A 22,648-nucleotide genomic window follows, 5' to 3' on the forward strand; every position below is an offset into this window, starting at 1 on the left:
CAACTCCATACGGACCCTCTGAAGGACATCCCGCCAAAAACTATTCACCTAATCTGCACATCTTTGCACGGTGTGTGGAAACTGGAGCACCTGAGGACCCCAAGCAGACATGGGGAGAACGTGTAAACTCCACACAGACTGTCGCCCAGGACTGGAATCGAAATCGGTTCCCCAGTGTTGTAAGGCAGCCGTGCTAACCACTGAGGCATCGTGCCACCCTCATATGACCCTATAGAGGTCTAATGATCCTTATGTAAGCGTCGTTTTTCCTCTTAACTAGATGTTCAATAACCCTTGGAACCTTGTCAAATGCTTTGCTGACGTCCAACTGGACAGCGCTGACTGCTCTGCCTTTACCTATCTCTTGGCCACCTCCACGAAGAGTCAATCCAGTTTGGGAAAGACGGCTTTCCACTCATAAAGCCCTGCTGACCATCTCTAATCAGTCCTTGCCTTTCCAAATATACGTAGCTCCTTTTTCTCAGAATCTCCTCCAACAACTTTGGGGCGGCACGGTGGCACAGTGGTTAACACTGCTGCCTCACGGCGCCAGAGACCCGGGTTCAATTCCTACCTCAGGCGACTGACTCTGTGGAGTTTGCATGTTCTCCCCGTGTCTGCGTGGGTTGCCCTCCGGGTGCTCCGGTTTCTTCCCACAGTCCAAAGATGTGCAGGTTCAGGTGAATTGGCCATGCTAAATTGCCCGTAGTGTTAGGTAAGGGGTAAATATATGGGTATGGGTGGGTTACGCTTCGGCGGGTCAGTGTGGAGTTGTTGGGCTTAAGGGCCTGTTTCCACTCTGTAATCTAATCTAAAAACTTCCCTATCAATGGGCTCAAGGGACTGTAATTTCTTGGCTTTCCCTGCAACCCTTAAGTGCTGGAACGGCATTCGCCAACCTTCAGTCTTCCAACACCTCACTGTGGCTGTTGATAATATAAATATCTCTGTAAGGGACACTGCAATCTCTTCCTGAGCTTCCCATAATATTCTCCGATCGACTGAATGAGCTCCTGAGTATTGATCTACCTTTACTTGTTTTAATATTCCACCACTTTCTCTTCTCTGTTGAGGATTTTGTCCAAGACACGGCAATTTATTTCCCAAAGTTCCCGAGTTTCCATGTCTTTCTCCAGAGTAAATACTGACTGACAAGATCTCACCCATCTCCTCTAGTTCCACACATAGGCGACCTTATTGACCTTTAAGGGGCCCTATTCTCTACCAAGTTATTTTTTTTTAGCCCTTATTGAAACTCACACAAAGGCTTCTGAAATAAACCATATCCACCGTACCAACACCCACCCCCACCACACCCTTATCTATTCTGTCATCTATATTCACATCAACAAATAAAATCCAACAGGCTCAAAAACAAATTCTCTTTTATAAAATTTGTTTCTAAGAGTCCAGTTACTTTTTATTGATATGTTGTTTCTCACTCATTGCAACATGCTCCTGACTTTCTGTCAGGCTAACAGTACTTATTTTTAGACTGAAACATAAAGGTTTGTGCGAGTTCTTGTTTATCAATCAGAAAAAAAGTAGCTTACAAGGTCTTCAAGTAATAGAGAAGGCAAATCAAATGCTGCCATTTTTTACAGAGGGAATGGAGGCTAAATATAGGGAGGTCTTATTAAAACGATGCAAGGTACAAATCAGACTACGTTTAGAATATTATGAACAGCATGTGTGCGCGAAGGAAAGGTATTGTTGTATCAGAGGCAGGCCAGATAATTTTCACTCGGATGATATTGGGAATGGAGGGATTATATAATAAGAAGTGGAGTAGATTGAGAATGAACCAATTAAAGTTAAGAAAAATGAGAGAGAAACTGAATGAAACATGCAAGATTCTGAAGTGCTTTGATCGGTTAAATGCTGGAAGTTAGAAAATAGAACAGTGCAGCATAGCAATAGATCCTTCAGCCCACCACAATGCTATTCTCAACTCATCCCATCTGAATGTACATGGTCTATATCCCTCTATTTCCTGCCTGTTCATGTTTCTGTCTAAATGCCACTTCAAAACTTTACTCACATTTCTGTTTCAAGACCTCGCTTGGCAACTTCCACTCTCTGAAAAAACATCTTGCCTCACATACATCATTTAAACTTTCTCTTTCTCATCTTAAACCTCTGCGCTCTAGTATTTGAAACTTACATATTTGAAAAGTGATTCTGACTATCCACATTATCTACCCTGTCCTAGCGTTATATTCTTGTACCTGGTCGCCTGTTAGCCTCTGATACTCTCACAAAGCAATCCATCTTTGCTTAATTTCCTCTTACACCTAACACACCTTTAAAAACACAATACTGGTAACGTGCTGATAAACCCTTTTTGTACCCTCTCCGAATCCTCCACATCCTTCCTATTTTGAGATGAGATCTGCACACAGTACTCCAAATGTGGCCAAACAGAAGTTTTATACAATTACAACATCAGATGCAAACCACGATACCCAACGTTGTGACCAATGAAGGCCAGTGTTCCATTTGCTTTCTTTCCCATCTGAAACACTTCTGTTGCTATTTTCAGGATGTCACTGGCTAGCACCAAAATCATAATAGAAACGTCAAAGATTTTAGTCTGCCGGGAGGTTAAACAAATGTTGATCCCTGTTCCATTATGAAAACGTGGGAAGCTGACAAAGTGTGACATCAAACAAGCGATCAAAGAAGTGGGTTTCAAGGCGTATTTTGTCACATAAAACAAAGTTTGTATCACAAAACTGATTTGAACGAATTTGTTCTGCTCGAGGTCATCATCTTTTGTCAGACTCAAAACGACTCAGAATTTAGTTCTTTCATAACTCAGTGGTTCGAGGCTGGTTTTGTAAACCAGCGGTTTTAACTTCATTCTCACGGCAGTCTTGCTGAATTTCCTTACAACTTTGCAACAAGCATCCGAAGGTGCGTTGTATGTGTTGTTAGGACTTGTTTTTGAAGGAAAAGCTGAAAGTCATTTTTTACGCAGATGAGGCCTCATCTGTTTCAGTTTGGAAGTCAACATCCGTGTTTTTCCTCTGAGGACCACGTGGATGTCAAGCTTCTGATGTGAAGAATGCCTTCGTTTGGCAGGAAGAAAAACGTGACTCATTAGAAGCAGTAAACTAACGGTGAAACAGTGGGGGACGAAAACTTACAGGGATGCGGCTGTGTGCTTCTGTTCCTTATGTAGAGACAGGAATGCGCTGGAATCCAAATTAAACCGGTCAGAGGCTGGAAGAGCACAGCTAACCAGTCTGCCTCACAGGTGGAGACATCGACGGTTTGGAGACACCAAATATTCACGATTGGGGCTGTCTTCGGAAGACAGCTTCCTGTCAGTTTACCCCTCTGCTTATGTCAACAGAATCGGGTTTTAAATCTAGTAATGAAGGAAGAAGAGGCCAAACGGTTCAATTCCTCATTTTATGTTAGTTAGGATGTCCTGAGGCCTTTGTCACTCTCAAAAGGTGTGTCTGTATAGTTCCATCTATGGGTCAAAATGAGGTTCAGTTCTCCCCTAGGTCATGAACAAATGTGATGGTATCTGACTTCAGTCTCTGTCACTGGTTCATTTGAAATTAAAACTTTGCATTAAAAGTCTCATTGAGATGAGCACTTCAGACGTCAGGCTAGATTAGATTACTTACAGTGTGAAAACAGGCCCTTCGGCCCAACAAGTCCACACCGACCCACCGAAGTGCAACCCACCCATACCCCTAACCTAGCACTACGGGCAATTTCGCTTGGTCAATTCACCTGACCCGCACATCTTTGGACTGTGGGAGGAAACCGGAGCACCCTGAGGAAACCCACGCAGACACGGGGAGAACGCGCAAACTCTACACAGTCTGTCACCTGAGTCGGGAATTGACCGCGGGTCTCAGGCGCTGTGAAGCAACAGTGCTAACCACTGTGCCATCGTGCCGCCCATTACTGTGGCTGTGGGCCAAGTAGTGGTAACTGGAAAGGAGAATGAATGGATGTTTGATGACTGGTACTGACATGATGTATTATTCTGTGCTGTAAAAGCACGGTGTCACGAACATTCTTTTTCGATAGAAATGTCTCATCACAGGAAAAGAAAGCGATGTTGTTAAGAGAAGACACAATTGCACATGCTATCCTTCCTGGTCGACCAGTGGTTCCGATGCAGCACTTTCACCGCTGTGGTTTGGGTTCATTTCTTGGTCAGGGAATCAGAATTTATTGTTCCTGGTAAGAGCAACAACAAAGTAGAGCATCTTTGACTGGAATCACATTACAAACGCGACTGCATGTGCCTTGCAATATTGTACAGGGCCATAAGGTGGCTCACTGGTTACCACTGCTGCCTCACAGCGCCAGAGATATATGATTTGCCTACAACTGGGTTGACTGTCAGTAAGGTGCCTACTTCAGGCGCAAATGAAGAAAAAAGGGTAAGGAATTGTTCTGTGAGGGTTAAACCCTGGAGGATTGGTGTGCATTGGTTGCATTGAATAGCCAGTCTCTGAACTGTAGGCATTCTATGTTCCCTTAGTGTGTTGCTTTAGCAAATGTTCAGTCCAGGGAGAAAAGTGAGGAAAAACAATCACTTCCCAGTCAGGGATTGATCCATTACGCGACAACCAACGGATTCCCTTTTGCCTGAACTAGCTCCTATTTTCGCTACATTGGTAATGGCAGTACCCAGACCGGGTTTTAATGTGTTGCATTGGACCCAGCATCCTTTCTCAACATGGACTATACTGGGATATAAAGAGATAATAAAAGACATGGATGGCGATGACTGGAATGAAAAGACGTCAGGAAGAATGGACAGCGTTTACTTCGAAACAAAAAAATGGAAAGGAAGGCATCGATGTAGTGAGGGGTAATGCCATTTGAAAAGACAAGGCGAGGTTTCATGGGTTGGTGAAAAAAACGAATAGATCATGTGGCGTGACACCAGGTAAAACTGAGTTGTGTCCGTATGGAAGGTTTCCAGGCGATGAGAATTTGGTGAGAGTAAACAGGAGGGAAATTCCTTCATTCGGATGGGTCTATATCAAGGCTTTAGAACTACAAAACCAGCGATGAATGATAAAGAGAAGTTTGGCAAGTTATCCTTTTCCTTCTACAACATTTGAATTCGAAAATGATTACTTTTTCGCTGGAAACATTATTGAGAAGCTGATCCTAATATATTTTTGAAGGCACGTGCAGACACGCAAGGAATGAATTTCACCGTGACAGGGAGTCTGGGCGGCCATGATGGGTACGCGTTACGTGCACACTCTGTAATTGGTTAAAGTTAATTGGAAAGAAACTTCATAACACCTGCAACTGAGTATGACTATGTACAGCATGTGCTGATTGTGAGGAAAAGTTCAGCAGCTTGTTCCACGTTAACTTCTATAAATTGTAACAAAACTGAGCATGATAGAGAAGCCAGTTAGCTCAGTCCGCTGCATAACTGGTTTATGATATAAAGTAAAGCCAACAGTGTGGGATTAATTCTCGCAATGTCTCAGCATACCCTCAGGATCATGATCTCCCAACTCAGCTAATACTTTAGACAATGGTGATAATCAAAGTGAAACTATACTAACGTGAGTGGGAACTGACCTGCCAATGTAATGCAACTTTATCCTTTCATGTGTTGCATTGGAACATTTGGCTGCAATCACAGAGAAGGAAGTGAGTCCATATGCTGCTCACTCATCTCCCCCCAAAATATCCATTAACAAGACACGAAAAATATTTCGACTACAATTCTGTAATCTTCACAGCAATGCTTAAAAACATCGTTATCGTTTCGATTCCAGTTTTTCTGATAACAATCGAAATGTCCAATGAGATAAATCTAATATTTTGTGGATTGCTTTAATGGCCTGTAGCAATGAGCTTGCAGCAAAATCAGTAATGTGAAAAGAGCTAAACATCCTTTCCAGAATTTAACACAGCGCAGGATCAGCGGTATGAAACACGTCATTTTTTGCAAAAATCACCTCTGTATCTCTATTGAGTGTTGGATATTCACTCAGGGAGTATTTATAGCTGGTCTTAAGTAACTGAGGCATTTCCCAAGGACAAAGCACTCCAAAAAATCATATTTCTTTTAGAATAAATGCTGTTTTACTCAACGTTCTTTTGCAACTTTTAAATATATGTGCACAGACATATACATGCATGCGCACATACATTTATATCTGTGTGGATATATAAATATGCGCATATATGCGCGTGTGTGTGTGAATTCAGGGCATTAGTAATGGATAGTCGGCCATTTGAATGTTCTTCCTGTAGAATGTGAGAGCTTAGAGATTACAATAATGTCTCGGAAATGTGGTGGAAATGTGGCATTGAAAAATGTGGTTAAAATCGGCTGTATTGAATTCTGCGTACGTCTCTCGTGGTGTCCTGCGTTAATCACCGGAAATGTTATGTCGCCATTGGACTGGGGTTTTCCTTCGATCGGCTTCACTTCGCCAGGGAATTCGATTCACTGAAATTTTGCCAACTTCCATCGGCATGTTCATATGACACATCGACCCATACTGCACACAACGACAACAATATTCAGCAGACTGCACCGACGAGCACGTGGCATAGTTTTTATAAACAGTGAAGATTGAATAATGTTATGCAAGGGCAACGTGAATTTCAATCTAATTGCTGAAGTCGCAAGAATCCAGAGTAAGATTCAAAATGTCAGAACTTCACGTTCATTACCTTGGCCAGAATTCCAGCCCAGCAAAGGGGAAATCTGCCCCTGAATCACCTGAATCCATGCAATTGCTTGCTCCAGGTGTCCACTTTGAAACCCATGCGAAGCAACATTCAGCCTGAAGGAGAACTTGTCAGAACCCTCCGCTGTCTGATCTAAAGCTGAAACAAGAGCTATCTATTCCAGCTGGAAGGGAAGGGATGTGGAGGTGAGACCAAAATATTTCGTGGCGTTTAATTCATATTGTTATTATTATGAATGCTTAAAAATCTGAACCATAAATGGCACAGACACAAAGGAGCCCATTGTTAATACTGTTCTCGTCCCGCTACATGATTCAATATCATCATGGCTGACACAACAATTTTGTGTCTTTTTCCAGCTTAGACACATCATCGTGTTGCCTACTGACTAACAGATGTTTATTGATCTCTATCATATATAGACATCGAAAATTTAAACTTGCGAGAGGAAAATGTTCCCTTTCAAGATAGTTGAGTTTCTGCACGACCAATGTTGGTTTTGCAGATGAGCAGCCGAGTCTGCTCTGACCACCTTCCAAACCATAAACCAAAATTCGACTCTGATGGGACTCGAACCCACAACCTTTGAATCGCCACCTAAGCAGCGACATAGAAGTCCAATGCGCTATCCATTGCGCCACAGAGCCGCAGCCGCGACTGCCTTTTAGCACACAAATTTGTCTTTGACCCATTGCGTTCAGGGCACCCATCTCGCGTCTGTCTGTCCTGGTCACTCTTTCCAGTATCTGTTCCTTACCCACGTGTGCTCTGGCTCTTCAAGTGTTCGGCTACAGACTGCTGGAACGTTCTCATGACACGTAGCTTTACCACATGCTCAGATAATGATTTCCAGATAAGCAACACTCGACTGGTGAAAGCATTCTTGCAAATTCTCCTCAAAACATCTCGTCTCCTGTATTTCATTTATGTCACTCTATTCCTTTCAAATACAGGCTGATCCCTCTCATACATATCTAACCTCTTCATAAAATGTGCACGTTAATCGGTTACTCAAAGAGCTTTCTCTGCTCTTCGATAAACATCCCCCAACCTAGCTCGTCTACCTTCAAAATGGAAATGGTCCAGCCCTTGCCATTCCTGTCATTTCCTCTGAATATCTCATCCTGCAATCAGAAGCTTCCAGCAGTCTGACGATTACAATAGACAAGCAAAGTTCCCTGAAGTAAAGCCAAAAGGTCAGAACAAAGTCAGCATCTCGTGTCCATATCTCATGAGAAAGGAAAGTTAACATTTCGAGTCCAATGATCTGTCTTCGGAACTGATGGGATGGAAGGGTGGGTGAAGAATGTGGAAGAGGGCGGACGGGTTCTAAAATGATTGAACTTGATGGGTCCTAACGTTTGCATGTCTGTAGAAAATGAGTTGCAGGTCTTCCAGCTTGTGTTATTCCTTGAAGGAGCACTGCAGCAAACCAGAGACCGGAATCGTGGCCTGGGAACACAGTGTCTCGATTGGAGTGGGGCTGGAATGGTACAGTAGTTCAGGCAGCATCCAAGGAGCAGTGAAATCGACGTTTCGGGCAACAGCCCTTCATCAGGAATACAGGCAAAGAACCTGAAGGGTGGGAAAACAGTGTAATGTGAAGTTACAGGAGACTGGAAGATCAGGATAGTTTTTGTTGATTCTGGACAGAACATAAGTGATCTCAGTTTTGTCACCGACTCTGTTTTCCTCTCTTCATTGCAGAGAGATCACATTCTGAGCGGGAAATACATTTGTCTCTATTGAACGAAGTGAAGACAAGTCTCTGCAAGATGTGACTGGAAGCTTCCACAGTGAGGAGAGACATCAGAAACCAGCAGTAAATGTAGCTTACAACATAGAACGTTACAATGCAGTGCAGGCACCTCGGCCCTCGCTGTTGCAGCGACCTTCAAAAATAATGTAATGTCCATTGTAATGGAAAATTAGCATTTATTTCGAAACCAATAAAACCACAGGGAAACAAAGAAGTAAGAACCTGAATTTGCAGAGGCAAGTATTGCAGACAGAAAGAAAAAAGATGTAGAGTTAAACCGAAATATTAACAGACTTACAGGCCAGTAAACTACCATATCACCAGTCAAGGAATGGGAAAAAAACAACTCCGTATCAGCAAAGGAACTCGAATGTTTCAGGTCCCTGACATTGAGGTGTTGATAAGAAGATGCGAATTCTATTATCAAGGGAAAATGTATTATATGTGGAAGGTGCGCAAGTTACCTTTTTGGTAGATACAGGGGCAACATACTCAGTCCTTAAATCTCGGCCGTTGAGAGAGTCGACGCAATGGATGCATCAGGATTCGTGACACGAGAGAGATTAACCGCACCCCTATTGTGTGAAACCAGTAATGGTGAAACATTCCAATTCTCATTTCATTTCTCGGAATTCTGTCCTTTAAATCTGATGGCTGGCGCTCTCATAGTGAGGCTGGGGTCGGATTTGCGCAGTACCCCGACAGGCTTGCAGGTAATACAAAAAGAAGATTAACTAGCGCAGGCTGTAAAATCCGACTCACGACCCCTGATGCATGGCTATGAGTGATGATTACCCAGAGAGCCATAAGTTCAGTGAGCGATTCGCTCGCCCACGTAGCAAGTAACCATGTTAATCCCAAAAACACCGATTTACATGCTGGAGATATGAGGCACTGCTCAGCACGCATACACCGTCGTGGCCCTTACAAATCATATTAGAAGGATTGTTTTAGGAGAATGTTTGAACCAGGTCAGTTATTATTGTGCGAATTTTATTAGAACGATCACAGATGTGCAATCAGTGTAAATGTATCCAAAATATCTGTGACGGCAAGTAGACACTATCTTTTTGATGTGGAACGCTCCTTTTCTCAAATACCATTGGCGAACACATCCAGTGACAGGTGGCAGGATTTGGGACCATGGGTACTACTGGTACAAAAAAACGAAAGCTTGTGTCTTCAGGGACAATGTGCATATCTGCTTCAATGCAGATATAAGGACATATATGGAGAAACTAAATTGGCTAACTCAGTCAGATAGGGCAGTCCAGGTAACCCCCGCCAAGAGGGTAGCCTGGCGTTGAGCTGTGGTAGATGTCTCGGAGCCAAGATTAAGAAGGGTCTCTGCTGAGTGCATGGCAAATGGCAAACGTGATGTGGGGTTCATACGAAGCTGTGAAACCAAAAGAATAATCCCGAAGTCTCAGTATCGTCCTTGCAGAACACAAGACTCGTTAAAACCCGAGGCTGTAAAAGGAATTACTGTAGTCTTTGAATCCCTGCTGAAGGGTGAAGTGATAATTCCTTCTGGATAATCACCAGTGAGAGCCCCCATTCTTTCGGTCAAAAAGGCAAACATTTCAGGTGAATCAGGGAAATGGAGGTTTGTACAAGACCTGCAGGTAGTCAATTATGCTGTTGTTCCGACCTCCCCAAATGTTCCTAATCCTTGTTCTATATTAGCTCAAATTCCACGGACAGTAAATGGTTCTCTGCTTTGAATTTAGCAAATGCCTTCTTTAGTGTACCAGTACACCGAGAAAGTCAATTCTGATTCACTTTTCCATTCAAAGGCAAATCGTATACATTCAGGTGAATGGTCTCTTTCCAGTATGAACTCGCTTGTATATCAGCAGATTGCCGGAATCAATTAATTATTTCAAATCATAGCAGACGAATGGTCTCTCCTCTCTGTGAACTCACTGGTGCCTCAGCAGACTGAATGACTGAAAGAAACCTTTCCCATTCTTAGAACAGGCGAACGGCCTCTCTCTTCGCAGCTGCAAAGTGAAATCAAATGACGGCCTGAACCCATTCCCTCTGTGAGAGCACTTGAATGGTTTCTCGTCAGCGTGAACACGTTGATGGTACAGCAGTTCCTGAGACCTTTTAATGTCTTTTCCACACTCTGGATCATTAAATGGTTTCTTGTCCGTGTGAACCCACTGGTGAGTCAGCAAGTTAGAGAACTGAGCAACTCCCTTTCCACAATCAGAACAGTTGAATGGCTTTCCCCCGGTGTGGTTGCCCTGATGAATTTTCAGGGCAGACAAGTAATTGTATCGTTATCACATTTCTGCAGTTTCTCTCCAGCGTCCCTCCAATTATGTCTCGATATTTCAGATAGTGAATACTTTCACTCCACTCTGAATGTAGCTTTCTGCTTTCAGTTTCAAAGGCCGGTAAGGTTCATGGAACAAAGCAACTCCTTTAAATTCTGATGTAATGCTTCGTTTCAGTTTCCCAACAGCAAATCCTCATCTTTGATACCACTCAAATAAATCTAGAAATATCTCAGTAAGAGAGAATCCTCAGAATACCAAAGCCAAAGATTTTCATTCTTCGTCCGATGTGGGTATTCCAGTACAGGTCAGCATTTATTGTTCATTCCTGATTTGACTGGATAAGGTGATGATGAGATTCCATCTTGAACCATCGTTTCTGTGTGCTGTCGGTCGATCCAAATTATAGGTAAGTGAAATCCACAATTTTGACCCAGTGATTCTGGAGTAATGGCAATATATTTCCCGAGCAGGATGGTAAGTGGGTTGTAGGTCTTTCCTATCTGTCTAGTGCCCTTTTCCTTTTAGATGGAAGCAGTTGTGAATGTGTAATGTACTGGTGTTGGAGCCTTGGCGGATATCTGCAGTGCATCTAGTGGATTGTGCAGACTGCATGCCTGAGCGTTTGGTTATGGTGGGAATGGATGTTTGTCGATGTTTTATTAGTTATGCTTTGCTGCTCAATTCAGCTGCTCTGTTCTGGGCGGTGTTGAGCTTTTCAACATTGTTACAACTGCAGTAAGGAATCCTCAAGAAGGTTTGGATTTAAATATCTCTTGCTGCTCAGATGCTGACTAATCTGTTGTGCTTCTCCTGTACATTGTTTCTTTCACACTGCAATCATCCAGGCGAAAAGGAACTATTCCATCATGTCTCATTCTGTATTGTAAAGTAGTAAACAGTTGGTAGGGAAAGAAGAAAAGAAAGAGAAGAACATTTGGTCAATGAGGTGAACAACGATCTCGCTCTGAGAGTGAGTGGCGGTTAATGGAGACTGCCAGTGACAAATCATCAGTGGCGTGTAATCTCAGGCTCTGTGTTATCCACGCTTTAGGAGTCAAGAAAATCTCTGACTATGACCTGCTCTTGTGGCCACAATGATATATGGCTGCTAAAGTTAGCTTCTCAAAGACATTGTGACTTTCACTGCACCAAAGAAGGACTTTGGACCCATCTTGCAAATGTCCATCATGAAGCAACGATCCATTCTCTTCCCATTATTTTTCAGAAATTGGTCTGGCGCTTTAAGCATTCTGGTACTCCAAGTGATCAACGAAATAATTTCCTAATTCCACCACCTCCAGCGAAATACTATTACCAAACATACATTCCCCTCCCCCCCTAATTGTCCGCCTTCCCCACGGACCATTCCCTCCAGGGCATCGTGGTGCACTGCGCCTTCTCTCTCAACACCTCCCCAACAGCTCCATGGAAGCTTTCCCTAAAATCGCGGAATATGTGACATATACATTCATAGAACATGAGAACGAGGAGCAAGGCTTTGCTGTACAGGCCTTAGAGACTGCTTCGCTACTCATTAAGCTCATGCCTGATCTTTTCATGGACACGTATCCACTTAACCAAACTCTGAAGGTAATCTTTACTTCCTTTATTGTTAAAAAAATGCAACCCGAGCTAAAAAAAACATTGATTGATGGCGCATCAAATACATCGTTGGGCAATCACTCCATCGAGGAACAACCCTCTGGTTGAAGAAATTCCTTCTCAATTCAGTCCTATATCTCGTTCTAATCTAGAGGTTGTGCCCTCTTCCCCTAGTTTCGATTGCTAATGGAAGCATGCTCTCGACTTCTATCTCACACATGACCTTCATAATATTATATGTTTCCATGAGATCCGGCCTCATTCTTCTGAATTTTCGAAATAGGCTTATTCCACATAGTCTCCTATCATCAGCTAACACCTTCAAATCCGGAATTCCCTCTGCCAGAATATTGCCTGTTAACCAACATTTCAATGTTCCTTTGCAGGTTTTCACAGTCCTCCGCACACTTTGCTCTGCTACTCACCTTTGCGTCAACTGCACACCTTGACACGATATGCATGGCTCCAACCTTCCAATCATCCATATAAACTGCAAGTAATTGCGGTCCCAGTACCAATCCTTGAGGAACATCGTTGATGGTTAATAATATAGAACTCATTTATCCATGCTCTGCGCTTCCTGTTGGGAAACAATCCTCAACCCATGCTCATACTTTACCCTAAACAGCAACCGTTCGCTGTCAGCCCCTGAACAGCACCTTGTCGAGACCATTTTCAAATTCTAAGTACATCAATTCACTGGGTTCCGTTGTACACCATGATCGTAATGCCATCATAGAATTCGAAAATATTTTGAAGGAATGACCTGCTCTTCATTAACCCAGGCTGCATCGGTCAAATTTCTTCCGAGAAGCCCCGCTATTTCTTCCTCGATAATAGACTCAAGACATTTATGCACTACAGAGGTTAAACAAACTGGTCTATAATGTTGGAGAATTGGTCTGGGTGGGTTGCACTTTGGTGGTCGGTGTGGACTTGTTGGTCCGAAGGGACTGCTTCGATACTGTAAGTAGTCTGATCTGATTCCTCATATTTTGTCTGCCTCACTTTTTAAACAGTGACGCCATCTTTGTGTTTTCATATCTGCTGGGACTGCCCCAGAGACCAACGAATTTTGGAAAATTACCGCAAGTACCCTGCGATGCATTCCATCAGGTCCTGGAGACGTAACCATCCTTTGCAATATTAGCTTCAACAATCCAACACTAGTTCTTTTGTTATAATGACTGTTCCCAGGTCGTCACCAAATGTCATCTCTTTGTCAATTACTGGCATGTTATTAATATCCTCCACTGTGAAGACCGACGCAAATGCCTGTTCAATGTCACGGCTATTTCCACATATCCCATAAGTAAATGCCCCTTCTTATCCACGAGAGGGTCAACTTTTACTTTTGTCTCTCTTTTTCATTTTATATTTTAATAGAAACTTCTGCTATCGATCTTTATATTCTGTGATATTTTTAATGCCATGTTCTTTCTCACACTTTTCTGCATTAAATTCCATTTTCCAACACTCAGCCCAGCTCTGCTGCATACCTGTGTCCCTATGTTACCTACAATATCTTTCAGCACTATGTACAACTTTACCAAACTTCGTGTCGTCCGCAAATTTACTAACCCATCCTTCTCCGCCCCCATCCAGCTCGTTTACAAAAAAATGACAAAAGGCAGTGAACCCAAAACAGATTGTGGCAGTACACCACAAGCAACAGAATTCCAGGATGAAGTTTTCCTATCAAGTAACACCCTCTGTCTTCTTTCAGCTGGCTAATTTCTGATACAAAGCACGACATCCCCCTCAAGCCCATGCTTCAGTATTTTGTGAGTCACCTGCCGTGGCGAAATTTATCAAACGGTTAACTGAAATCCAAACGTGCACAACATGAATGGCTTTATCCTCATACATCTGCTCAGTCACCTGGCAAGTTTTGACAAGAGTTGTAGCTCAGTTTTAGCTTCCCAGATGAAGATTTTCTCACTGAGCTGGAAGGCTCATTTCCAGATTTTCGTTACCCTCCTAGGTAATATATTCAGTGTGCCTACGGGTGACGGAGTTTTCATGATTCCTGCTTTCTATTTATATGCTTGCGGATCTTTGAGTTGGTGATGTCATTTCCTGTAGTGATATCATTTCCTGTTCTGTTGTTCAGCTCGTTGCAGATGAAGTCTATCTCGATGTGATTTTGATGGATTTCCAGTTGGAATGCCATGCTTTTCGGAATTATCGTGTGTGTCTCTGTTTCACTTGTGTTTGGATGGATGCGTTGTCCAAGTCAAAGTGGTGCCTTTCCTGATCTGTATGTAAGGATACCAGTGAGAGAGGGTCACGTCGCATTTTGGCTAGTTGATGTTCAGGTATCCTGGTGGCTCATTTTGTGCCTATTTGCCCATATGCAAAAACTGATGTCATTTCCAAAATGCCATGCAAGAACTTGACAAATATTACATTCAATAAACACTACATTCACCTGAGGCAACACATCCATCCGAGGACAAGCCAAACACCTACATGCAGGAGATTTAATCGAAGCTTGGCATTCCAACCAGAACTCCATCAACAAACCCTTCGAGTTCGACGCCATCGACTACCCCTTGAGAAAAAAAAGAACTGGAAATGACATCATAATCGGAAATGACATCACCAACCCAAACAAACCCAAACATATCAAGAGAAAGCAGGAATCATGAACAGTGTTTCGCCTGGAGACCCACTGAAATTGTTACCAAGTGGGGCGATGAAACGTCTGGAAATGAACCTTCCAATTCAGTGAGCAAACCGAAATCCAGTTTAATGACGAATTCAAAAGCTCCATAATGTTTGTGAGTGTCGTCCACCCATTCACAAAACCGGCTTGACTTTCCTTCATAAATTTATTCCAATCGAGATGATTACAAATCTTATTTCATGGAACTTTTCCAACACTTTACCCACAACCGACGGAAGGGTCAATGGTCTATAAATTCCAGGGTTTTCTTTACACCCTTTTTTGAATGAGAGAGGAACTTTTACTATCATGTTGTGTTCTGGTACTCTAACCTTGGACAATAACAACATTAATATCAAAGTGGAAGGCTCGGAAATCTGATTCTTAGCTTCCCAGAAAATCCTAGGATAACTACCATCCGGCCCAGGGGAATTTAGATATGTTCACATTTTCAGAGCTTATGACGCCTTGTCGTTGGGAACTTCAATCCTATCTCGTCTAGTAGCCAGTTTCTCAGTATTGTCCTAGACAACATTTTGTTTTCCCGGTGCGAATCCTGACTAAAGACATTGCTTTCGCGCTTCCCCCATCACTTCCGACTCCACGCACTACTTATCACGACTGTCCTTCATTGGCCATATTTAATTCTATTCATTCTTTTAGCCCTCACATACCGATGGAAAGCTTTCGGATTTTGCCTTATCCTATCTGTCAACAAATTCTCAGTTCCCTCCTGGCTCGTCTTCAAATTCTCTTCAGGTCTTTCCTGTTTAACTTGTAACTCTCAATCTCCTTAACTGAGCATTCAGGTCTCATGGGAACACAAGCCTTCTTCATCTCAACAAGTGATTCACCTTCCTCAGTAATCATGACTCCTGCGCTTGACAATTTCCTCCCTCTCTGACAGGTACATACTTACCAAAGACACACAGAACCTGCTCCATGAATAAGCTCCACATTTCTATTCTGCCCATTCCATGCCCTTTCTTTGCCAACCTCTGAATGCGTCATCTTATCTAATCGCATTGCAATTTTCTTTCCCCCAGCAATAGCGCTTGCACTCCGGTGTATACCTATCCCTATGAAAATCTAAAGTAAACATAACTGAATTTTGCTAACTATCACCAAAGTGCTCACCTATCGCCAAATCTAACATCTTGCCGCATTCATTACCCAGCACTAAATCTAATTTAACCTCTCCGCTTGTTGGCCTGTTCCATTACACATTATTTAAGGAATCTATCGCAGATACACTCAACACTATCCCCGTCAAGGCTCCCCTGATTGGGCTGCTTCGACCGATCGACATGTTGATTAAATTCCCGCATGATAATTGCCATACCATTTTTTCATTTGTTATTTATGTCTTTGTTTACTGCCCTCCTCAATGTCATCTTAAAATTTGGAGACGGATAGACTCCGACAATCAGTGACATTTTCTTCTTAGAGCTTCTAATTTTCTCCCAAATAGATTCAAACTCATTCTCCATAGAAACTATATCATCTCTTTGCATCAGTCCTCGTCCTTCAATGTTTAAGTTACACCACCTTCCTTAACATCCTTTCTGTCCTTCCAAACTGCCTCATACCAGTGAATATATACCTCCCAGTCTTGGCTATGCTGTCTCCATGTCTCTGCAACGTGTATTAAATTGTATTCATGATTTATGCCGTTATATATCCAACCTTCTTCTGGAAAGTACGAGAATTCAGGTATAGTACCTTTATGGTCGCATTCTTTCTCATTGATTAAAAACCATCTATAATAATATCTTCTATGGTATCCTTGCTTCTTGCTTCTGCTCACTTGTCCATTTCTGACCTCCATGCTTAGTATACAAGTGCTCAAATACACCTTCCAGGTGAAGCAATACTTTCCACACACTTCACACAATCTAATCTACAGCTCATATTGTTGTCGTCACTACCTTGGGAAACGAAGTGTGGACTGAATGACAGTTGACAGAATGCCAAGTTCTATCGCCAAACGTGTCCCTGATCTTCCAGTTCACTGATCATTTAGCACAGAACCATGTTTCCTAGCGAACGTCTCTATCTCAGTCTTACTGCAGTGTTGCACCATAGCTTAGCGCATGCTTAATAAGCACCAGACCATTTTCTGTTTGAGGACCCCACGACCATCCAGATCAATTTCAATCATTTTAGAGGCCCGAAATTTCCCATGTGTTGGCCCCCGACACACTCACCAGGCCTAGTCACGCACTACTTTTGTTGAGTCATAAACAGTCTCTGTGAACAGTTGTTAATGCTCCAAACAAATCATTATCAATTACTATGCCCAACTGCTCGTCTCTCTCTTTCGGCTCTATCCCGACATCTCGTTTCCTTCTAATTACTGCGCCCCCACATAGACCGAAGTTTTCCTGGAAACCATCAGTGCCAAGGACGGGGTCACTGGACCAAAATGTTAACTCCGATTTCTCTTTTCAGCATCTTTTCATATTGCCCCGAGGAAGTTGATACTGTGCTTCTGTAATGACCCCCTGCACATAAGACAGAACTGTTTTCATCCTGAAAGTTTCTCTTGTTGATGAATACCATTACAATGTTTGCCACTGGCATCGACTTCTTAGATCAATGAAAATAGAAATCATGTGTTTGGGATTTGTGCCGCAGCTCTGTTCTGGATATGATAAACAACAAGAGATCAACATCTCCGTCAACAGATAGGAATCTCCACAGGAGTTGGAATTAAGTCAATGTTTTTCAGTTGGAGAAAATTCAAACTATTTTTCACTGTAATAGCCTGTGGCTATAAAAGCAAAATATTTCATAACCACAAATGCTGAATACAGCATTTTCAAGTTAAAACATCTGAACGATTTCCCTCCAGAGTGACAGTACAGTTGTGTCAGCAAATGGAATAACTGACTGGATCACTTTACTTGTTCAGCGATAAACAGTCCTCTTGTGGTAAGATATAGAGGCAGAATGCAGGAGGAGGGATGGAAACGTTCTTAAGCAGTTTGACATAGGAACTGAGGAAGTGTTCGTAGTTTTCTGGATTGAAGTGGGCATATTCCCAATTCAGGACGAACTTGTATCTTATGTTTCTCTCTGTGACAAGGGAGGAAATTGCAGGTGTTCTGAGCAATGGTTTACTTTTATCCTAGGGTTTGTAGTGGACTGGACTAACGCAAGATTGGGAGAATCACACAGCAGTGAGTCTCATACGAATAGAAGGGAACCTTTTGGAGCAAACCTTGAAGGAGGGAGTTAACTGCCACTTGTCCAGGCAAGGTTTCATCAGGGAGAGTCATCACGGTTTTGTTACAGAATGTCATACCTAACAGATTGGATTAAGTACATTTTATTGGCAAGTGATCAGGTTTTTTTTTAACGAGGGTAGTGAAGTTAATGTTATTTGTGTGGATTCCAACATAGCCTTCAACACGACACCACTCTAAAGACTGGTAAGAGGATACAAGTGAAAAGGGATTTAAGGTCCCCTGGCAGTTGGACACAAACTTAAATTGGTGGTGGTAAGAGACACAGAATGGTGATAGAAGGCTGTTTCTTGTGAGTGAAACTGGTATTCAATGGTGTAACACAAGGATGAATGCTGGGTCCCATGTCGTTTGCGAATGCGTGTAAAGAATGTAGAACAAGTTAGGAGGAAATGATAAGCAGAGTTGTCGATGATACGAATATTAGCAAAGTGATTAATAGTGAGGAAGATCCATTTGGGATGGAGGAGCTCAGAAATGGATTTATCAAATGTCAAATTCAGAGAGGGGATGGTGAAACTTACCATGAAAAACATGAGGTGATACACATTGGAATTAACACGTCAACGGATTACTCAATGATTGACAGGACACGAGGAAACCCACATGAACAGAGAGACTTTGCATGTTGGTCCACATATCCGTGAAGGCAGCAGAACACAGTGACAATCACAACTTTATCGGTCAAGGCAAAATTTATAAAAGCAGATAAAGTGGTGCCACAAGACGACAATGTGGGGAAGAAAATACTTAGCACGCTTTTCGTTATTAGAAAGTCGATTATCCAAGTTGGAAGGTCATGTTACGGCGATATGGAGCATTGGTGAGATCACATTTAGAATATTGTTTACAATTATGGTCAACTTCTAAAGGAAGGATTTTGTGAAAATTGAAACTGTGCACAGATGATTTACAAAGATGTTGCGGGGAGCCGAGGGCTTGAGATAAGCATGGAGATGGGGTAGGCAGGGGCTTTTTCGCTGGAGTGTTCCAGGGAGAGTGTCACGTTCTCATCGTTTATAAAATCATGAGGGGCATGGATCGATAACTGGCCTAAATCGTTTGCGCAATATGTTGAAGATCAAAACTAGAGGGCACAGGTTTTAGGTGACAGGCACTGAGACACACTAAACAACGGATAGAGAGTGACAGGATGATGGTTGATTTCCAACAGGCATTGGTTAAGCCCAGTCTTTGGTTTTAAAAATAAACATTTTCTTCATGAAAGCAGTTTGGTAGATAAGTCGTGAATGGAACATTAGGGTTACTAAAATTGAGTGATGTACCAATGAATAAGTGAGTGGGTAAAATATTGTCCAATGAACTCTAAAATGGAGAATGCCGTATTTATAAGGAACAATCAATAAAGATCTTTTAAATTAAATGTGATATTGCAAGACTCTGAAATACAGACCGAAATGGCTGTGCAGGGATATGAGTCACATTGATTTTTCTGCAGGAGCATCAACTGTTTCGGAACTCAAATTAATATTTTTCATCTGTTCAGCAGTGGAGAAGCCAATATATATTCCACCATTCCTATCAGAACCTGACAAGGTGAGCATGCATTGCCTGATCGAAACATTCCGGTTCATGAAACTCGTTTTTCCTTTGAGAAACAGAATGTAGCAGTTATTAAACTGCAGATTTCTCTTTTCCTTTGGCAAGTTTATATTCAAACATTCAGTTGCACTGAGAGAATGCTGAATTCTGCAGCAATTTTTTCCCTCTTATATTCAACCTCTGCAGTTTTCTTTTCTTTCGTGATCTGAATGACATGATATTTATGGGGAAAAGAATGTTGCAGTTCGTCTCGCATGCGGCAGAAGAACCAACTGAGTGGTGACAGGTGAATCTTAATTTTCTAAAGCAGTTGAGTGGAGGTGGTGTCAAGTTAAAAGCGTGGATCTGGAAATGTATACCTGGTAAGGCAGCATCCATGGAGTAGGAAAATCGATTTTCGAGCATACGTTCTTTGCCAAGTATGTTCAAAACATTGACATTCCTAGTCCTCAGATATTGCCTAACCACTGTGCTTTCTAGCGCTATCCTTCCTGACTACAATCTCTCGCATCTGCAATCTTCGCCTTCTACTTAGATGGGGGTAGTGTCAGATACTGTTCCTGAGATGTGACAACATGTTCGTATTGATAGTTTGGATATGCAGTTGGAAGCTCATCACTGATGTAAATCATTCTCTACCTCCCAATCTGCCAAGTACATGCAGGTCCTGTGCCTCCTTCGTTGACATTCTCTAAACCCCTGACGCCTGAAAGAAGAAGGCCTCATCTTCCGCTTGGGACCTTGATGCCACATGGGATCATCAGTTTCCTCATTCACCCTTCGCTCACATTATTCTAGTTTCATGACTCCAACTCAGCATTGCCCTTATGTCCTGCACATCACCTTTCCAACCTACTCGCTCCACCTCCTGGCAGAACTCGTATCGTATTTTCCACCTTTATCTGCTCATCACATTTTCAGCTATCACGCCCCCAAATTTCCAAACCATCCATTTATGTCTCAGTCCCCACGGCCACAAACCTCATTCCTGATGAGGTGTTTATGTCCAAAACATTAATTCTCCCACTCCTTGCATGCTGCCTGAGCAACTGTGTTTTCCATCGCCACACTATCGATGCTGAGTTCTGGCATCTGCAGTTCTCACTTTCTCCACGGCGCAGTATTGTGTAAAAGTCACATTATTGGAAAAGTGCAGTTTCTGTGGCTTTCTAAGTTGTTAATTTCATTTGCTCAGTCGGGTCTAGATGGAGTATTGAGTGTCTTTCTGCAATTACCATTATAGCAGGGATGTGACAGCACTGAAAGCTGTGCAAACCAGATTTACCAGGATATTGTGTGTTCGAAGAATTTCACTTATGAAGATTGTTTGGACGGATTGCGCTGTCGCAAACATGTTCTCTTTTAAAAAAAATAAACGAGCTGTACTTTTGCTCAGGGATAATGTGTCTTGATATCTTTTTTTATCAAAGACATTGTCAATCAGTTCAGGCTCCGAATCAGATGAAGTGTAACAGTGACGTAATTCTTCGCTGTGAGGCCTTTCCTTTCCCCATCAACAGCTGAGGATTTAGGCCAAAGACTTTATGTTTTAGAAATGAACTGTATAATGGTAAAAGGGTGGTCATTCCGGAATGCTGAATTCCGGTTTTTAGATCCTGCAGGAGTGGTGCACTAATTAATAACTTCTCTCCTTCTTCCATTCTATTTTTTACCCATAAGCTTCTGTTTCATTTTTACTGTGTTTAAGGTGCTTGTTTTTTTTTAGGAATGCTGTCTACTTTCAGAACAGCATAATTCAGTCTACTTTGGATAGACTAAGTTCTGTGGGTATTCTATATTCTGTTTTTTTCTTTTTCAATCAGTCATTTTGTGAGTATTATTTGTAATTCGCTAATTGGGTAATTTTCACTGTCCACTTAACGATAAAGAATACAATGTTACGATCTGGGTTGTCTGCTTAATAATGCTTTGAATGGTTTAGCCTAGCCCATAACAAATTGAAAGATAGTTGATGGATTAAAAGAGCAACAAATATGTGTTTGCAGCTTTATTTCCGGTGTTGATTTGGATTGTCGTCGACTGTTCTTGGGAAAGCAATGTCTCATTTAGATACAAAGAGTTGTTTGGCTATGGACGATGTAACGTTGACAGTTTTACAAAAAACTGATCCAGACTAGGATTCTGGAATAAGCAGAAGTGCTGGGGTTGTATTTGCCTCTTTCTGTGAGGAAAGGAGCTACAAATCTTCAATCAGATTTTAAAGGAGAGGTCATTCCCAGCAGTAGCTCAGCATTTAACCCAGCTAGAAAATTCATGAGAATCTGCAGAGTTGTTTAAACGTTAATTGAATATGAAGCAGCTTGAGTTAGACGCGAGAGATAAGGAAAAGACACCAGATTTCGTGCAGTTTCAGGTACGATTCGAAGAAGAGACAGCAGCAGAGCAGAGAGAAAGGGAGACAGATTTTGAACTTCAAAAATTGGCAATTATTAAAGGAATTCGCATTAAAACGCTGGAGATGAAGGCTAAGATAAGATTACACTGGAAGAGAATATTGTTAAAAAGACAAGGTTAGCAGCTGAAATGGTTGATTTTAATGAACTGGTCCATAAAACAAGGATGGGCTTCCAGAATCATTTTAAGACTGAGGGATAGAAATCGGGCAAAGAGAAATCCTCACGTGGAAAGGGAAAGTTAAATCTCTGTGAAGATCATGAGGATAACTTATCACAGGGTAAATAGGAAAACCTTGAAGGGAACAAGATCTGAGCTTTTCATTGCAATAAAGTAGGCCACATGAAATCAGTATTGGAGAACTATGGAAAGCACTGTAAAATCAAATGCAGGAAAACAA

General features: G+C 42.2%; 1 non-coding gene across 1 annotated transcript; it reads right to left on the reverse strand.

The window, feature by feature from the left end:
- Positions 1-7,260: 7,260 nt before the first annotated feature.
- Positions 7,261-7,352, reverse strand: trnar-ucu (transfer RNA arginine (anticodon UCU)). Its single transcript is given in 2 exon segments — positions 7,261-7,296; positions 7,316-7,352. It is a non-coding gene; the product is annotated as a tRNA-Arg (tRNA).
- Between the last annotated feature and the right edge of the window lie 15,296 nt (positions 7,353-22,648).

This window comes from Hemiscyllium ocellatum, chromosome 47 (genome assembly GCF_020745735.1).
Source record: "Hemiscyllium ocellatum isolate sHemOce1 chromosome 47, sHemOce1.pat.X.cur, whole genome shotgun sequence".
Classification (NCBI taxonomy): domain Eukaryota; kingdom Metazoa; phylum Chordata; class Chondrichthyes; order Orectolobiformes; family Hemiscylliidae; genus Hemiscyllium; species Hemiscyllium ocellatum.